General features: G+C 39.9%; 1 pseudogene; it reads right to left on the bottom strand.

The window, feature by feature from the left end:
* LOC102943704 overlaps nucleotides 1-16345 on the bottom strand; it is a 45574-nt pseudogene that overhangs the window by 13795 nt on the left and 15434 nt on the right.

Here is a 16345-nt window from a genome sequence, read left to right as displayed (position 1 = left end):
AGTTAGCTAACGGTACAAACAACATTTGGAAAGATCATTTAGTGGTCCGCCAAGACCCACAGCAATTTTGAAGTAGTCAGTGAAAAAAAAAGTTTGAGAACCACTGCTCTAGAGATTGATGAGTCTGCTACAGCCTTAGCTAAGAGATCTGTAGCTTTTAGTTCCTGCAATAGAGGCTCATACACTAAGCTTCAGAGGCCCCAGGTTTGATCCTGCCTGCCAATGACCAGGGTCTATCAGTGTTATACAGGATTCTGCACAGCTGGAGAGTTGATAGCTATCCTAAGGGAGATATAGTCAGAAAGGAACTGATTACCATAGCACTTTCCACTTATTCAGCCACTTACAGTCACTCTTCTGCAAAGATTAGTCCACAACTAGCTATAATTGAGTTACCATCAACTCTTGAAAATGGTAGCATTTATAGACCCTTAACTTTTGATGACCTAAATACATTTTTTTTGCTACATGTTAAAAGCCTAGATGTTCATATTTACTTACCTAAACTTTTTATCAAGACTCACTGTTAAACCAATGAAATATGATCTGGTCTTATGCGGAGAGATACCCTAAAATAAGAAGATACCATTTTAATTTAATAATTCCTTTATATGTCACAAAAAGGGCTTAGGCAAAACAAGCAGCCATTCTCTTTCAATTGATTAGGTGGGTACTGTACAGTCCGAAGAGAAGACAATAATTGAAATTAATGGGATTTAACCATATATTTAAAGGTAAGCATGTACTTAAATACTATTCTAAATAGAGGTGGATTTAATCACATGCTTAAATATTTTCCTGAATCGGAGCCTAAATCTAAATTTAGGTATCTCAGTAAAAGTGGTCTGCTTTTCAGAGGTCTTGAGTACCCACAACTCACACTGAAGTCTGAAGTCATTAGGAACTGCAGACCTTCAGCACCATTTTTAATTAGGTGCCTAAATACTGCATAATTGTGTAGTAACTTCTGAGCCTCAATTTCCACATCTATAAAACAGGGACAGTGATATTTACTCGGGGTGTTGTTTAGGGTCAGATTAGTGCAAATTACTACCAAGGGTAGTCACATACAGAGAACTCAGGAGCTCCAGGCGTCCACAGACTTATGCTTCTTCCACTAGGTGAGACTGGCTCAAGGGGCCCTTGATAGACATGCAACCACATCTGGTTGACATTTTTCTCAAATGTGAACAATTTCACAAGTAACTAGGTATAGTTTGGAGGAAGTTTCAGAAATTCAACAGCAGGCAAATTTCATCAAAAAAACAACAACAAAAAATTCACGGCTCCACTCCTGCCAATACAACATGTCTCAATTTATGTTTTCCAAAGTTTCAGAAACATAATATTAAAAGTATCTATTTCCCACTATGCCACATTATTTATTTCTGAAATGAACGTTTTCTCTTACAGTTTTCCATAGAAACTTTCTTTCACTTTCACTCTCAATTACAGCAAGATCTACAAAATTCTTCTGGCAGAACTCTCGGGCTTTTTCCATAGGCACCTCATTTCTGCTGAAAAAATACTGTTTTTCTTCATATATAAACCATCCATCTTCAGTGGTTTTATATTCTGGAAAGTAAATAATGTATCCATAAATACTACAACTACAGCACAAAACATTTATTCTACAATAGCAGTTTTACTAAGAGTTAATATCCCCCCAAAAGAAATAAATAAAAAAAAAAACTTACCATACTTGCTAATTGGTTCTGATTTTAATGATACTCCTGCAGAACAAGAGAAAATCTGAATGTGTAATGTATGTCATGCATATTCTTCAAGGAAATTTTATTTTATACAGTGATTTAATGCAAAGAAATGCAGTGTTAATTAAGATGTTTTAGACATTCACAATGTTAATGTTTTTCAATCAGAAAAATATCATGGTAGGCACATTCAATGGTTAAGTTTAAATTCTATCAGCTGCAGCAGAAAATGGATCTAACATCCAGAGCGACCCACTCACCACAATCTAGATAAGTTTTTCATTAAAAAAATGTTATGCCTGAATGTTGTTAAGATGAGAGGAAGTGTGAATATATGTATCATCAGCCATTTATTTTGATTGATCAATTCTGATGGAACAAGATAGCCATGGCTTTTGGCCATTGCTTTTCTGAGGAGCACTTGATTTCTTACTCAAGAATGGAAGGGCACTTAGAGCGTTACCGTCATGTGCCCAGAAGTGAGCTGTAGCTCATGAAAGCTTATGCTCAAATAAATTTGTTAGTCTCTAAGGTGCCACAAGTCCTCCTTTTCTTTTTGTGGATACAGACTAACATGGCTGCTACTCTGAAACCTAGCAATAATAGTGATTCTTGTGGGAATGTGTCTGTTCCACCGACAGTTACTTTAGATGGAAACCAGGCAAGGCTACTGGATTTCCTGCCAACCCAGCTAGCTGCCTGGCTTGCTGGGCTCCCTCTGCTAGCAGGCTACTGGGCTGTGTGGCTCCTGGCTGCCTGCCCAGTAGGTAGGCAGCTTTCCTGGGTGTCTGGCTGCTTGGCTTGCTGGATCCTGGACTGCCTGCTTGCTGGGCTCCCCAGTGTGCCCAGAACCCCCAGCTAGCTGGTTCCTGAATGCCCTGTTCCCCAGCTGGTTAGCTCCCAGGGCTGCCCACTTGGTGGACATAAAGGCTCCTTGATTCTCCTGGCCACCTGGCTCCTTGACCTCTGAGGCTTCCTTGTTCCCCAGCTTCCCAGCTCCTTGGGCTGCCTTACCTGTCTGGCAAACAGGTGGCTCTCTGGTTCCCTAAGCTGTCCAAGCATCCACCTGGCAGACTGTCCAGATTCCTAGGCTCCCCAGCTAAACAGCTCTCTGGCCAGACTTATCTAAAATGACCCAATGAGACAGCTTCTAAAGATTCAACATGATGCAGATAGAGAAGAAATCTTCACATCAAACATTGGCAAAAAGATTACTAAGCCCGGAAAATCAAACACAAACCTGCTGCTCTGACCTGAGTGTGGACTGAAATCTGGCTAATTTTGAAAGGTTTCAACTTGTGCATTAACATTTTTGCAAAGTTCTGGTTTGATAACAATTTAACTATGTGAAGCTTAAAAAACCCCCAACTTTGGTTACATTAGTGTAATACCCTACAACCAAAAGGGGTTGTCCTTATACAACTGAGAGGAGAATTTGGCCTTTTACATTTAAATTTATTTTAAATGTAAAAGGAAGCCAATTTATTTTCCTCCCCTCATGCCCTTTTGTAAAACATTACTCAAATGTTACATTTCAAAAATGTGTAAGTGTGGATTTTTCAGGTAATGTCTATGACAGGGGTAGGCAAACTATTTGGCCTGAGGGCCACATGCTCACAAAATTGGGGGTTGGGATGCGGGAGAGGGTGAGGGTTCTGGGGTGGGGCCAGAAATGAGGAGTTCAGCATGTGGGAGGGGGCTCTGGACTGGGACAGGGGGTTGGAGTGCGGGAGGGGCGGTGAGGGCTCCAGCTGGGGATGCAGGCTCTGGGGTGAGGCTGGGGATGAGGGTTTTGGGGTGCAGGAAGTTGCTCTGGACTAGGACCGAGGGGCTCAGAGAGCAGGAGGGGGATCAGGGCTAGGGCAGGGGGTTAGGCTGCAGGAATGGGCCGGAGTGCAGGCTCCAAGTGGCACTTACCTCAAGCAGCTCCCAGAAGCAGCGGCATGTCTCCTCTCCGGCTCCTATGTAGAGGCACGGCCAGGTAGCTCTGCATGCTGCCCCATCCTCAGGTGCCGCCCCTGCAGCTCCCACTGGCTGCGGTTCTTGGCCAATGGGAGCTGCAGAGCTGGCGCTTGGGGTGGGGGCAGCATACGAAACCCCCTAGCTGCCCCTATGTGTAGGAGCTGGAGGGCAGACATACCGCTGCTTCCGGGAGCTGCACGGAGCCTGAGGGCCAGATTAAAACATCTGAAGGGTCGATGTGGCCCCCGAGCCACAGTTTGCCCATCCCTGGTCTATGAGTATACAAGTCATAATTATTTATATATTGTGCCAGAAAAATTAATTAAAAATTTTAAACTACTACAAAGTATTTCCAGATATTTTCATCACTGATACTAGACACAGTTGTGTTACCAAACAAATGAAAACAAGCTTGATTTCAATTAGAAAAGCACATAAGGTTATGCATCCGATGAAGTGAGCTGTAGCTCACGAAAGCTTATGCTCAAATAAATTGGTTAGTCTCTAAGGTGCCACAAGTACTCCTTTTCTTTTTAGAGATATTATCTCATCTATACAGATTAGTCCGAACTCTGATGTAATCCACAATTGTTTTCAGCTGCTTCCAGTGCCACTCAGTACAAATATATATATATACAGAGGTAAGAGGATATTCAATCTATGGTTATTTCTGAAATCCTTTCTTTGTTAGGGAGACTTATACAAGTATAAAAACAAATGTTTCAGAGAACACACCATAATTATTAAGTGTTAACTTTTACGGTATGAACCTATAAAGAACCACATATTGAATTTGCTTTCTATAGGACATATAAAATTCACCAGTTATTTATATGCCTTATTTAGGCATGTGTACATACGCATGTTCAACTGCATATTCCTAACTCTGAATATCTGGCCTTATATACGTTGTGCTACCTAGCTCTCTTTTTGCATGTAACCTTAAGTACAGTATAGTTTTCAAAATCTCACCTCTTTAATTTGTAATTAGCTCACCAAAGGGACCTTTTAGAAAAAAAAAATTGTTTTAGTTTTCTTATTTATAGGGGGAAGCAATCCTACCTTTTTTTATCTGACAAATCCAGTCATGCAGCATTTCGCAAGATGCATGCTTCCAATGCGAGGAAAAAGTGTATCCATTGACCAAGCCGCAATCTTTGTCTCCTTCCCGATTTGTTGATCTTTCTCCCCAGTCTGTGTATTTTACCTATTGTAGAAAACAGCTTAGTTACTATTTTTGCCTTAAAAAGGGACAGTGTTTGTTTTCTGCATTGTCATACAAGAGTGACCTGGGCTTGTTTTACAGATTTAGTCTCTTATTCAATGGGACTGGGAAAGCGGGAGTGTAGTTGAAACAATGTGCTCAACACGTGTGAGGATGAGCGTAGTTTCAGGCATAGCATAGTGAGCCACTGGTGGATTGAGACTACAAGATCAAGCATTTCTTGCTGCGACGAGCTTTCCACCCTGTCTGCAGTCTGAGGACACAATGTCAGGGTAGGAACAGACAAGTGCACGTGCTTCTCTGGCTGCAAGTTTCATCCAGCCTCACTGCTGGTGTTTCTGTATGTACTGGATAAACTTCACTTGACCACCTGCATGATAGAGCTGTCTCCCTTATGGCTATTAAACAGACACTGGTACAGAGTCTCCCCCTGCTTCTGCCCTTGTACATTGCTGTAGAGGCTGCCTGATGCTGCCCCCCTTGCAAGCCCCAGCACAAGGAGCAATCTGGGGATGGGAGAGAACTCTTCACAGCACTGATTGATATACTGGGATTCTACAAGCTGCAGATCAGCCAGTAGCCAGTAGGTAAGGCTGCTGTAAATTAGAGCAACCCCACAGCTGGCATCTGGGGGCACAGAGATGGCTTAAAGCCATGTTTACCTCCCCTCCCCTTGATCTGCACTTTCTGTGTTTTGCCTCCAAGGGCAGCAGCAGGGTGTCTCCCTAGATCCATAAGTGATGGGAATTGTTAAAATCTCCCTTTGTGAGAACAAGTTACCTGCATCTCCAAAACAGGCAAGGACTAGGTCCCTGCTCAGGAAATTGCCACTTGAAGTTAACAATCTCAGAAGCATTCACCCTGACTCACACCTTCCTTTGCTGGGAATGAGCATTGTGGTGCAGTGCTGAAGGGTCAGGGTTCAATCCCTGCTGATGATGTATAATCAGCTGCTGAATAATGGGGCGAGGTTGTTAGAGTTGCACATAATAGAATTGTTTTTTCCTTTGGAAATTAAACACACTCTAAGAATCTTAAAAGGGTTACAAGCATTTAAGTTAAAGTCAAACACTGGAAAATGAGGAATGACTAAATATTCATGTTTTCCACAGGAACCCTCTCTCATTCAGGACATAGGATGGAAAGGGGCACAAAGGGGAAGACTTACGGTTGTATGGGCAACTGTGAATCTGGCATTTCCTTACTTTCAAATGCTTGATCTTGCAACCTAAATAATTTTATTTTAACATCTTTTCTTGTATGTAATTCTTTATAAAGCCCTGAATCCTTTGGGACATGGCTATCTCAGAGACCCCACTCCTCAAGTCTGCCCCACTGTAACACCTGCATTTCACTGCAATTCTCTTGCTGCCTTTCTCTACGACTGACCTCCTGGAGGTTAGTAGAAGGGTGCTGTTAGTGAAGGGCTCACAGCTCTGGAATTTGAGCCCCTTTTGCAGTCAAACAAAGCCTGTCTTTTAGGACATGGTCCACTTATTATTTTCTTGGTTTGGGTCTGTAACCAGGAGTAATATCTGTAATATCCTAGGAAGGTAGTGGTGGCAGTGGTGGGAGAGGGGGATGACTGCAAATTTTGTAATAAATGTCAGATAACATGATGTTGGTCACAATAACAAGCAAGCATATAAGTATTAGACATCTACTATTCCCAGGATTCAAGGCTAATGCTAGTGAGACTGGAAACCTCTAGTACATGCTTTGGCTTTCAAAAGCAATGACTTTGGTTTCCCTTAGAAAGGATAATATGCTCTATATGCTTTGACATGAACAAGGCAACTGACTCTAACTGAAGTCTGTAGTTGGAGTAGTGATTAGTAACAGAAGCATTTCTTCAGGAAAGGCTGGGAGCTGAGTTGGGTGGCCTGTGGCCCCAATCCTGAAAACACTTACATGCATGCTTAACTTTACTACCACGAGTATCCCATTGATTTCAATGGGATACTCAGAGTAGTAAAGTGAAGTGTAAGTGTTGGCAGGATTAGGGCTTATGTGAGGAGGAGGAGGAGAGGACAGAGATAAGAATAGGAATAGGCTAAGATAAGAATAGAGAAAATACATCCTGAACTCAGACACATGGTTAAAAATTAAATTACTCACCGGAGAGCCATCACTCCAGGCAAATCCTTCGTCAGGATTCAAGGAAAATATACCAGTCCAATAAGTACTATGTAAGGATCCACCTTTACTAGTATATATTACATGAAGAGAACAGTATATAAATAGGTATAAGTATAGTTTATGTAATCAAAAACTATAATGTTTTAGAACTTGGGTCCTGATTCTACGCCCAATTGAGTTACAGAATGAATCCCACTGACTTCAGTGAGCTTTTGATCAGGACCCTGCAGTACTTCAACAAGCTCTCTATAGAAATACTTCATTATCCATCAGAGAGATCAATTGACATTTTGCAGTTTTCAATTGAAAATTCAAATTATTTGCAGCTGCCAGTATCATCAGATCAAACTCACTGTTATATATGACATGACCAATGCAATGCCCTGGAATCATGGAGTATTCAAAGACAATTGAATTAACTTCATAAATGTTACCAATATCTTTATGGGCAGACTAGTGACTTTATTCCTGGCTCAATGGGTAAGATTAAGGATGTTTATTGAAGGAATTTAAGACAATGGGGATAAAACGCAGGTAACAAGTATTTGCTAGTCCCTCTGGGAATAGCATAAACTGGTTTGATCTGGTTCAAGAAGTGTAAGATAACAAAGGACTTGAGATCGTGTAAAATATCAGCCTTGACCTGAGGAGACAGTGACTCACACTCTATCCAAAAATGGACAGACTGGAGACTGTAACCAAAACAGACAGGCCACAGGGAAAGGACCTGAAGTAATTCAAACCTACCAGAGCAAGGCATGCGTAGAAACAGTTTATTATTTTTAAGATGTGTATTATATGTAATACGCTTGTTCTGAATAAATAATATTTTGCTTTATTGAAAGCTGGATAGTCACTAGAAAACTCTTCCATTGCCCCTGAGAGAACAGAACTGCAGGGCTGAATCATAGAATATCAGGGTTGGAAGGGACCTCAGGAGGTCATCTAGTCCAACCCCCTGCTCAAAGCAGGACCAATCCCCAATTTTTGCCCCAGATCCCTAAATGGCTCCCTCAAGGATTGAACTCACAACCCTGAGTTTAACAGGCCAATGCTCAAACCACTGAGCTATCCCTCCCCACAGAAACCATGAACTGCGCTCAGACCTGCTGAGTTGGTCACAGTTCATTACAGAAAACTGCAGCCTAAGGTCCTGGTCTTGAGTGAGAGGATCATGAGATTCCACCTTGATAAATGTGATGGTTAGAGGCCTGAGACCTAAATAGGAGTGCTCTCCAGGAGCAACAAAGAGGTCAAAGATGTTGTTAACCAAGGAACAGTGACATATGTACAGGAGATGCCCCAGAGGAGGAATTACCACATACTGATTCCATAGAAGAGACTGATGAATTAAAACTAAAACTATTATTGTTGATCCTAACCTTTGTTTCTTTGTATTGTGTCTTCTTCTAAGAAAGAAAAATGTCTGTCAATTCAGAGCTGCTTTTAAAAAAAAAATGGTTCAATCAGTGATTAGTTAAAGATGAGTCACAAAAGTTGGCCCTATTTTTGTAAATATTTTTGCACAAATGAACTCTGGACCAATTTATATGCTCCCAAACTATATTCTGTATATCATGACACTGATTTACGAAACTCCTGTAAATACCCAAGCTATTGTTTTTAAATGTGACCACTAAGAAAATTAATAATTTGAGAGAGCGTTGATCAACACAGAGGATTTTTCTGCTTTTACAGACTCTAACTATTTCACTAAGGATAAAAGAGCATTTCTAATTATTATTATTCGACATATTAATTATAATAGAATAGAATAGATACTTACTTTATTGCAATTTTTATTATACGATTTTCCTCCTTACTCTGGATGGTAGCCAGATCTCCTCCTATTGCTCTTCAAAAATCTCGAGCTTCAAACCATGTTTTCTTTTGTTGTTGTGTTCTCTTATAAAAACACTAAAGAGAATATAGTTTACAATACAATACTCTATACTACATTATATTATAAAATCAACAAATATCTCTTTTCCTTAAAAATGGGATTTTGTACAGCTAGACAAGTCAAAGAGTATGTCATGTACAGGTAACGGGTTACAGAGTGCTCTATTTGTAAATTTAACTATTTCACTTTGCATGGAGATCTATCAGTCACTCACAGAAGTGAGGAATATTGGGGAGGATCTGTAGCTGCTAGAGCAGTAGAGAGGGGAAGTTTACAGTTTACAACTCATAGGAGCTGTAGAAGTGCTAAGGATACCCTGTGACATGAATGGGAAGAAGAATTGTTGGAGAAGAGAAACAAGGTGGAGTGAGGAGCATCTGGGTATGCTGACTAGGGTGGCTTAGGCCTCACAAGAAGAGGTTTGAGCAGTGAGTGAGCACAGGGCTGACCTGACCAATAAGAGGATAATGGAACCAGAATCAAAATTATCTTTGGTTGGGTTTGTTTAAAAAAAAAATTACAAAACTAAAACAAGACAGGGTCTCCTAAAACAAAAACTATTAACATCTTACATTTACATACATACTCTTTGTTCTGTAAAATCCCAAAGCATGTTGGACACACTTTGCACCCAATCCTGCACTTCTTACTTAGGACATTTCAAATGTCTGCTAAAAAATACTTCTTTTATATTTCTTTGGACATCTGCAATCTATCACTTTTAATATGAGGCATTCAAAGCTCCTCCCAAACATTAATTGAAATTAATCCACCAGCATCCCTGATAGATGTTATCCTAAAGAATATGGGCAATGTCCTGTTCTTATCATGGGCCAAGCCTGAGACTCTCTCCTGCCTTGGCTGAACTTAATATGTATGTTCCCATACCATCTATCCTTATATCCCATCCCATCCTGAGTGCAAATATGGAACCCCTTACTCACAACGGTTAGCATGATTCACGTAAATAATCCCACTGATGCCAAGCTTTGTTGTTTGTATTACTTAATCCAGCATTTTGGCATTTCCCTTTTTATTAAGTAATTTTTTTAGAAATACTAGATCTTCTCTGTTTGTTGTTCTCTTTTTCTGTAGTTGCCTTAACTCATTCTTTCTTTTCATAGACCGAATGTCTTCATGTATTTTGTTCCTCCTTTGTTCCCCCCGGTCTCCCCTTCCAATTTTCTACTCAAATTTATTTTCCTCTAATGTACAATCTTCCTGTCTTTTTCTTCCTTTTACTCCATTCCCCTTCTTTCCTTTCTTCTCTTGTTCTGGGTTGTGTTCTTTAACCACTTTCCTCCCCTTCAATCACCTTCCTCGTCAGTTTCTCCCTCCTTTCTTTTCCACTCTCCGTTATTCACATTCACAGCAATATTCACTCACACCAGTCCCAACACCTCGCATAGAAGGAGTGCCTTCCTTGCCCATCCCCAAGTCAGAGTATATTACTGGACAGGTGATCTTCCACTCCTGGGTGGGTGTGGAATTGAGCTGGACCTTCAGGACCGAGTTCAGTTATCTGTGGCGAGCTTGCTTTGCTTGGTCTAGTCTAGTCTCAGATAAGACAGAGACAACTGAGTGCCCTCCTTCCCTTAAAATCAAGAGTGAAGCCTCTTACCCACCATTGACTAGTTTAGAACTTACTTTGAAGCATGAGCTACTATAAGCGGTTGATTCCCAACCTTGGGGGCATGTGAGAGAAGGAGTTGTTGGAGGAACAGGAGGTGGTGTTGCTCCCTCAGCCCATTGTTTACAGAGAAATTTTTCCACCATCTCACAATTAAGAACGTCCCATAATCCAGCTGCAGTTCCGGTTCTCATAGCAACACAGCCTGGGTTTCTTCCTTAATGAGACATAAAGGTAGTACAAATTAGTTGACAATAATATATAAATAATAATAATAAATATTTTATATTTACAGCAGTGTCCTTACTTTTTAATAGTATTGTAATTTTTACAAAGTAGAACAATGTTCTAGGTGCCTTCCAAACACAGAAGACAGACAGTCCCTGCCCTGAGTAGCTCAAAAGAAATGAAACTTCTAGTTACCTTAATAATACATTTTATGAGGTAAAAGATGGAGATTTTAGTGCAAAGGCATTCAGGACATGATTTCCCATTTACATTCAGGCCCGTTTACTACTCTAGTCATATAAAGGACCTTAATGTGAGTGTAAATACAAGAGCTCTGCTCTGGCTGTGTGAAGTGGCTTTAGTGTCACCAAAAATCAGGTCCTCAGTATATACGTGATATACGCATACATACACCAGCAGCACACGTGATATGCTAAGTCCCATGAGCACTTTTAGCAAAAAGGAAATCCCTACAGAATTTAAACATGAACCTTCACCACATTGACCATGAGAAGTCCTGAAAATGGTATGCAGAATGTTATTCCCATATAGAGTAAAGAGCATTAAATCACCTAAAAAAATCCATCCATATCAAAATGACAATGACAAAATGACAAAAAACAATTTTTATTTGACACAACATTAGATTTGATAAGCAAGTTCTAGGCTGTTTTAGAACTTAGGAAGCTCTACGTTATTTCCATCATTAGCACAAAGGTAAAAGTAAAAGAAAAAGTCATTACCATACCTATTTTCAATTGAAGCTAGGTAACCCTTATTCCTTGCACAGATTCCATTTGCTTCTGAAAACGTTATGGGTATCTGTCCAATAGAATAACAGTATGTGCCATATCTTTTCCAGCCCTGTAACATGACCATCAGGCATCTGCATGAGTTCTTGATGAATTGTGATATACTTCACATTGAATGAACTCTACCCATTTTAAGTGTATTAATAATATATTAATTAAGAATTCATCATTAAAGCCAAAGACATTTTGGACATTTGGACATTTAAGACATAATGAGGAAAAGAATGTCATCAGAGGCAGAACGTTCTTATTTAGAACTTGCTCTCAGCATTTCCACGAGGAATAGTGGTTTTGTATATTTAATTGAAGGAACACTACATGCAAAATTACAGGGATGTTTGACTGACTCTGCCTAACCATGAGTAAAATGACATCAGTACTATTTTCCCTATTACAATGTGCCGAAAATGGAGTAGTCTCAATTTGTGCTTGGTCTACTGCAAAATTCTCACGACCTCCAGAGTTGTACCAGACCTGAAAGGGCATAGATGCCAGCTCTGCTGTTAGTTGATTTATTCAGAAGAAAGTCATACCTGCACTAGAGCCCACCCCACCTTCCATGCTTGCGGCTCTCCTTGCCCTCTAACCTGCCTCCTCTGCTCTGCCTGCTTCATTAGCCATCTTTCCCTGCATCACAGGATGTGCTACCTACTACAGAGCAGCGAGAAAGAACACGTTCGGGTAAAAACAAGTCCTGGCTAATGTGCTGCTCTCTCCAAAGTGTGTCCAGCTTTAGCAAAGTATCTAATTAGTATTTTAATTTAATTAGCCTCCACAATCTTCTTTTCCTCACCTGCTGATTATAGTGAAGCCCTGGAATGCGATTCCTTCTGAGGACATGCTCAATTGAGACCTAATGACATTGACTTGGTGGGCAACAGAATGTAGTAAGAAGAGCATGGAATGCATTTTATTAACACTATTGAGCTGTTTGTGAATGATTTTGTGACTATATTCGCCTGGGCACATATGTATTATATACATATAAAAATTATCTGTGGAATTCTCTGAAAATTTTGTTTAGTGGCATTTTTGGCCCCAGTTATCAGTATCGGAGCATACATATAAATACAAAATGAATTCAGACCAGATTTGTCTTAACAGAAGTAGTATTTTTTTCAGATTAGAAATAATCAATATGCATAATTTACCAACGCTTTACAGCAAAAATACTAGGCTCCTTCAAAAGTGGTTACTGTAGATGGCATAATAAAGGACAGAGTAACTGAAAGAGAGTGAAACCTAGTAGTACAATTTAATTTCCTGGATATCTATATAATTCATTTTGAGTTGTTTGCAAGCAAACCTCCCATTGATTTTGAACATTAATTGTACTCTTACTGCCCACTTACTTTCTGGCAGCCTGCATCTGTGCTTTCCATTTCCTGAGACACTTGTGACAATGGTTTCCTTTTACAGATGTAACCAACTTTCTTTTCACAAAGATGATCTGCCCAGGAGCCATCCTGAATATGGCATAAGGAAGAAAGAAATGTCAGTGAAGAGAGATTCAGAGTCTTTAGAAAGCTGGTCATTTCCTTTATCTGTCCTGTTCTTTGAAAGAGAAAATCCTGTTTCTTTCTTTCTTACACTCTTCTATTAATTGGTTTAGAAATATAAATCACATTACTTTCACAGACCGTATAGCGGTGACAGTGTCGTTGTGGGAGCAGGCAAAGATACTATGAAGATTGTGTCCAGACCACCTTTGTCAGCGAATCTACTTTACTGAAGTCCGCTACAAAGCAGACACAAGCATTGTGTGCTCATGGTGGTTTCCTCTTTGTTCTTTCTTGTTGTTCATCTACTTAATCTGAAATAAATGTCATTTTAAACTAAAAGTCAATGTTTAGCTCTTTCTGTATTGAAACAACAATTAGTCAGTTAGCTTTGGGTAGGGTGAACAGATGTCCCGTTTTTAAAGGGACAGCCCGTTTTTGGGACTTTTTCTTATATAGGTGCCTATTATTCCCCACCCCCGTCCTGTTTTTTCACAGTTGCTATCTGGTCACCCTAGCTTTGGGTATGTGCTGAGATCACTTCCCCTCATACTAGCTAATATTGTGCCATTGTTTCCTTCCTTATACTCCCCCATTGGTCTGTTTGTATCATTCTGTTCTCTCTTATATTTAGCTTGAAGTTCCTTGGGACAGGAACACCCTTTGTTCAGTGTCTGTATAGCACCTTGTCCACCACTAGACTCCTAGGCACTATGGTAATAATAATCTAATTCAATATTTGCACTAGTTTGAGTCTAAGGATGTGTACAATTTTAAAATTACATCCATAATATAACTTGCACAGTAAATTGCCTTTGACAATGTTGTTACAAAATATTAACAATATTTTAGCCACCAGCAAAGATGTTAAACTAATTCAATTTTAATTCATACAAAGTCCTTTGACTTGTGTCTACCAAATGCCTGTCCCACTTGCCACCTAGCCCCCAGTAAATAAGCAAGCCTTGGAGAACACTCTGTAATACGACAAATCTGGTTTGTCAGTCCAAAGGGGCAGTGAAGGAAGTCAGTCAAGGAGTCATCACAGACAATGTGTACTAGCTTGAATATCTCCAAAAGTCACAAGCATCATGATTTAACATGAAAAGAGAGAGAATCTTTCAAGTGGGCAGGGCTCAAATCAAATAGGTCTTTATCAACCATATCAGCACCTTAAATTCCACCTATAGGCTCTTTGGCAACCACTGCAGATCTCAAAGCACTGGTGAAATGTGCTGTCTGCATGAAGTACCACTTAACAAGTAGGCAGCCACTTCCTTCACCAATATTAAATATATCTAAATAGTATATGCTTATGAATGATAAACCACAGCTAATAATTACATAATTCACCACAAACTAATGAAAGGCACCACTCCTCACCAAAAATAAAGCAAACCTTAGTGTATTTAGTTTATCCAAGAAAAAGTTAAGAGGTAACAAATTTCTGGTAGTAGAGAGCTCTCTAATTTAGTAGAGAGCTCTCTAATTTAGCAGGCAAAAGCATAACAATGGCTGAAGCTGATGCTAGAATATATTTTTACTAGAAATAAGATGCAAATTCTTAGCATCTTACTAACCATTGAATGGTTAGTTGTAACCAACCACTGAAACAACTTAGGTACTATGTGGTGGATTCTTCATCTCTTCTGATCTCATCCTGTGACTCTAGGCCTCACCAGGGGCCTGTAGAACCTACTCTTTAGTCTAGCCCTGGCTAGGTGGTGAAATTGGGGGTCAAAACCAGATGTATATTGGGAAGCTACCTTCAATGTTAACTGTGTTAACATTGATCGGATTACGTTACCTGGCCCTTCACAGCTACACAGTCTTCTTGCCTGTTGTTTGCTCTGGTTGGTTCTCCACGTTGCCATTTGGTGTATGTCACAGGACTCCCATCACTCCATTCAAAAAACATTTGAACCTTAAAATCATTCAATCCAATCCAAAGCTCATCTGTTGGCTCTAAAACATAAAAACAGTTTGTGTGTGTCATAAATATAAAGGGAAAGCTAATCACCTTTAATTCCCTCCTGGCCAGAGGACAAATCCTTTCACCTGTAAAGGGTTAAGAAGCTAAAGATAACCTCGCTGGCACCTGACCAAAATGACCAATGAGGAGACAAGATACTTTCAAAGCTGGGGGGGGGGGAGACAAAGGGTTCGCTCTGTCTGTGTGTTGCTTTTGCCAGGACCAGAGCAGGAATGCAGGTCTGAACTCCTGTAAAAAGTCAGTAAGCAATCTAGTTAGATATGCATTAGATTCTGTTTTGGTTAAATGGCTGATAAAATAAGTTGTGCTGAATGGAATGTATATTCCTGTTTTTGTGTCTTTTTGTAACTTAAGGTTTAGCCTAGACGGATTCTCTATGTTTTGAATCTGATTACCCTGTAAGGTATTTACCATCCTGATTTTACAGAGGTGATTCTTTTATTTTTTTCTTCAATTAAAATTCTTCTTTTAAGAACCTGATTGCTTTTTCCTTGTTCTTAAGATCCAAGGGTTTGGGTCTGTGTTCACCTATGCAAATTGGTGAGGATTTTCATCAAGCCTTCCCCAGGAAAGGGGGTGTAGGGCTTGGGGGGATTTTGGGGAGAAAGACGTTTCCAAGCGGGCTCTTTCCCTGTTATATTTGTTAGATGCTTGGTGGTGACAGCAATAAAGTCCAGGGACAAAAGGTAAAATAGTTTGTACCTTGGGGAAGTTTTAACCTAAGCTGGTAAAAATAAGATTAGGGGGTTTTTCATGCAGGTCCCCACATCTGTACCCTAGAGTTCAGAGTGGGGAAGGAACCTTGACAGTGTGTTAACAATCCTTCTATAGGATAAAGTTTCATGTTGATTTTGGAATGAGGAAGTTATGCTCAAGAATCTTAAGATGTAGCACAAAGAAGTGAATTCTTGCTGCTTTATCAAAAACCTTGGTTGCTCCTCTTAACAACAACAGCTGGAGAAATAACTGGGGGGGCTTATCTGTTACAATAGCATGGTTCTAGACTTTGTCCAAAACACATTGCCAGTATATTTAGAATAAAATAACGCATACAAAACTTTACTTTAACTCTTCAAAAATCATACTTCCTGTTCTCACACACTGTACCCACCTACCAAGAAAAAAAAAGTTACTCATACATTTAACAAACACTTTAAGCAGGGCTGGGTGAAATTCTTTTTCCAAAACTTTTTTTTGGTGAAAAAAATGCAGATTTAGCGTTTTTGAGAATGTGTGTCAAAT

This window comes from Chelonia mydas, chromosome 2 (genome assembly GCF_015237465.2).
Source record: "Chelonia mydas isolate rCheMyd1 chromosome 2, rCheMyd1.pri.v2, whole genome shotgun sequence".
Lineage (NCBI taxonomy): Eukaryota > Metazoa > Chordata > Testudines > Cheloniidae > Chelonia > Chelonia mydas.
The sequence above is the reverse complement of the archived record's forward strand: the minus strand, read 5'-3'. Positions and strand labels throughout refer to the sequence as shown.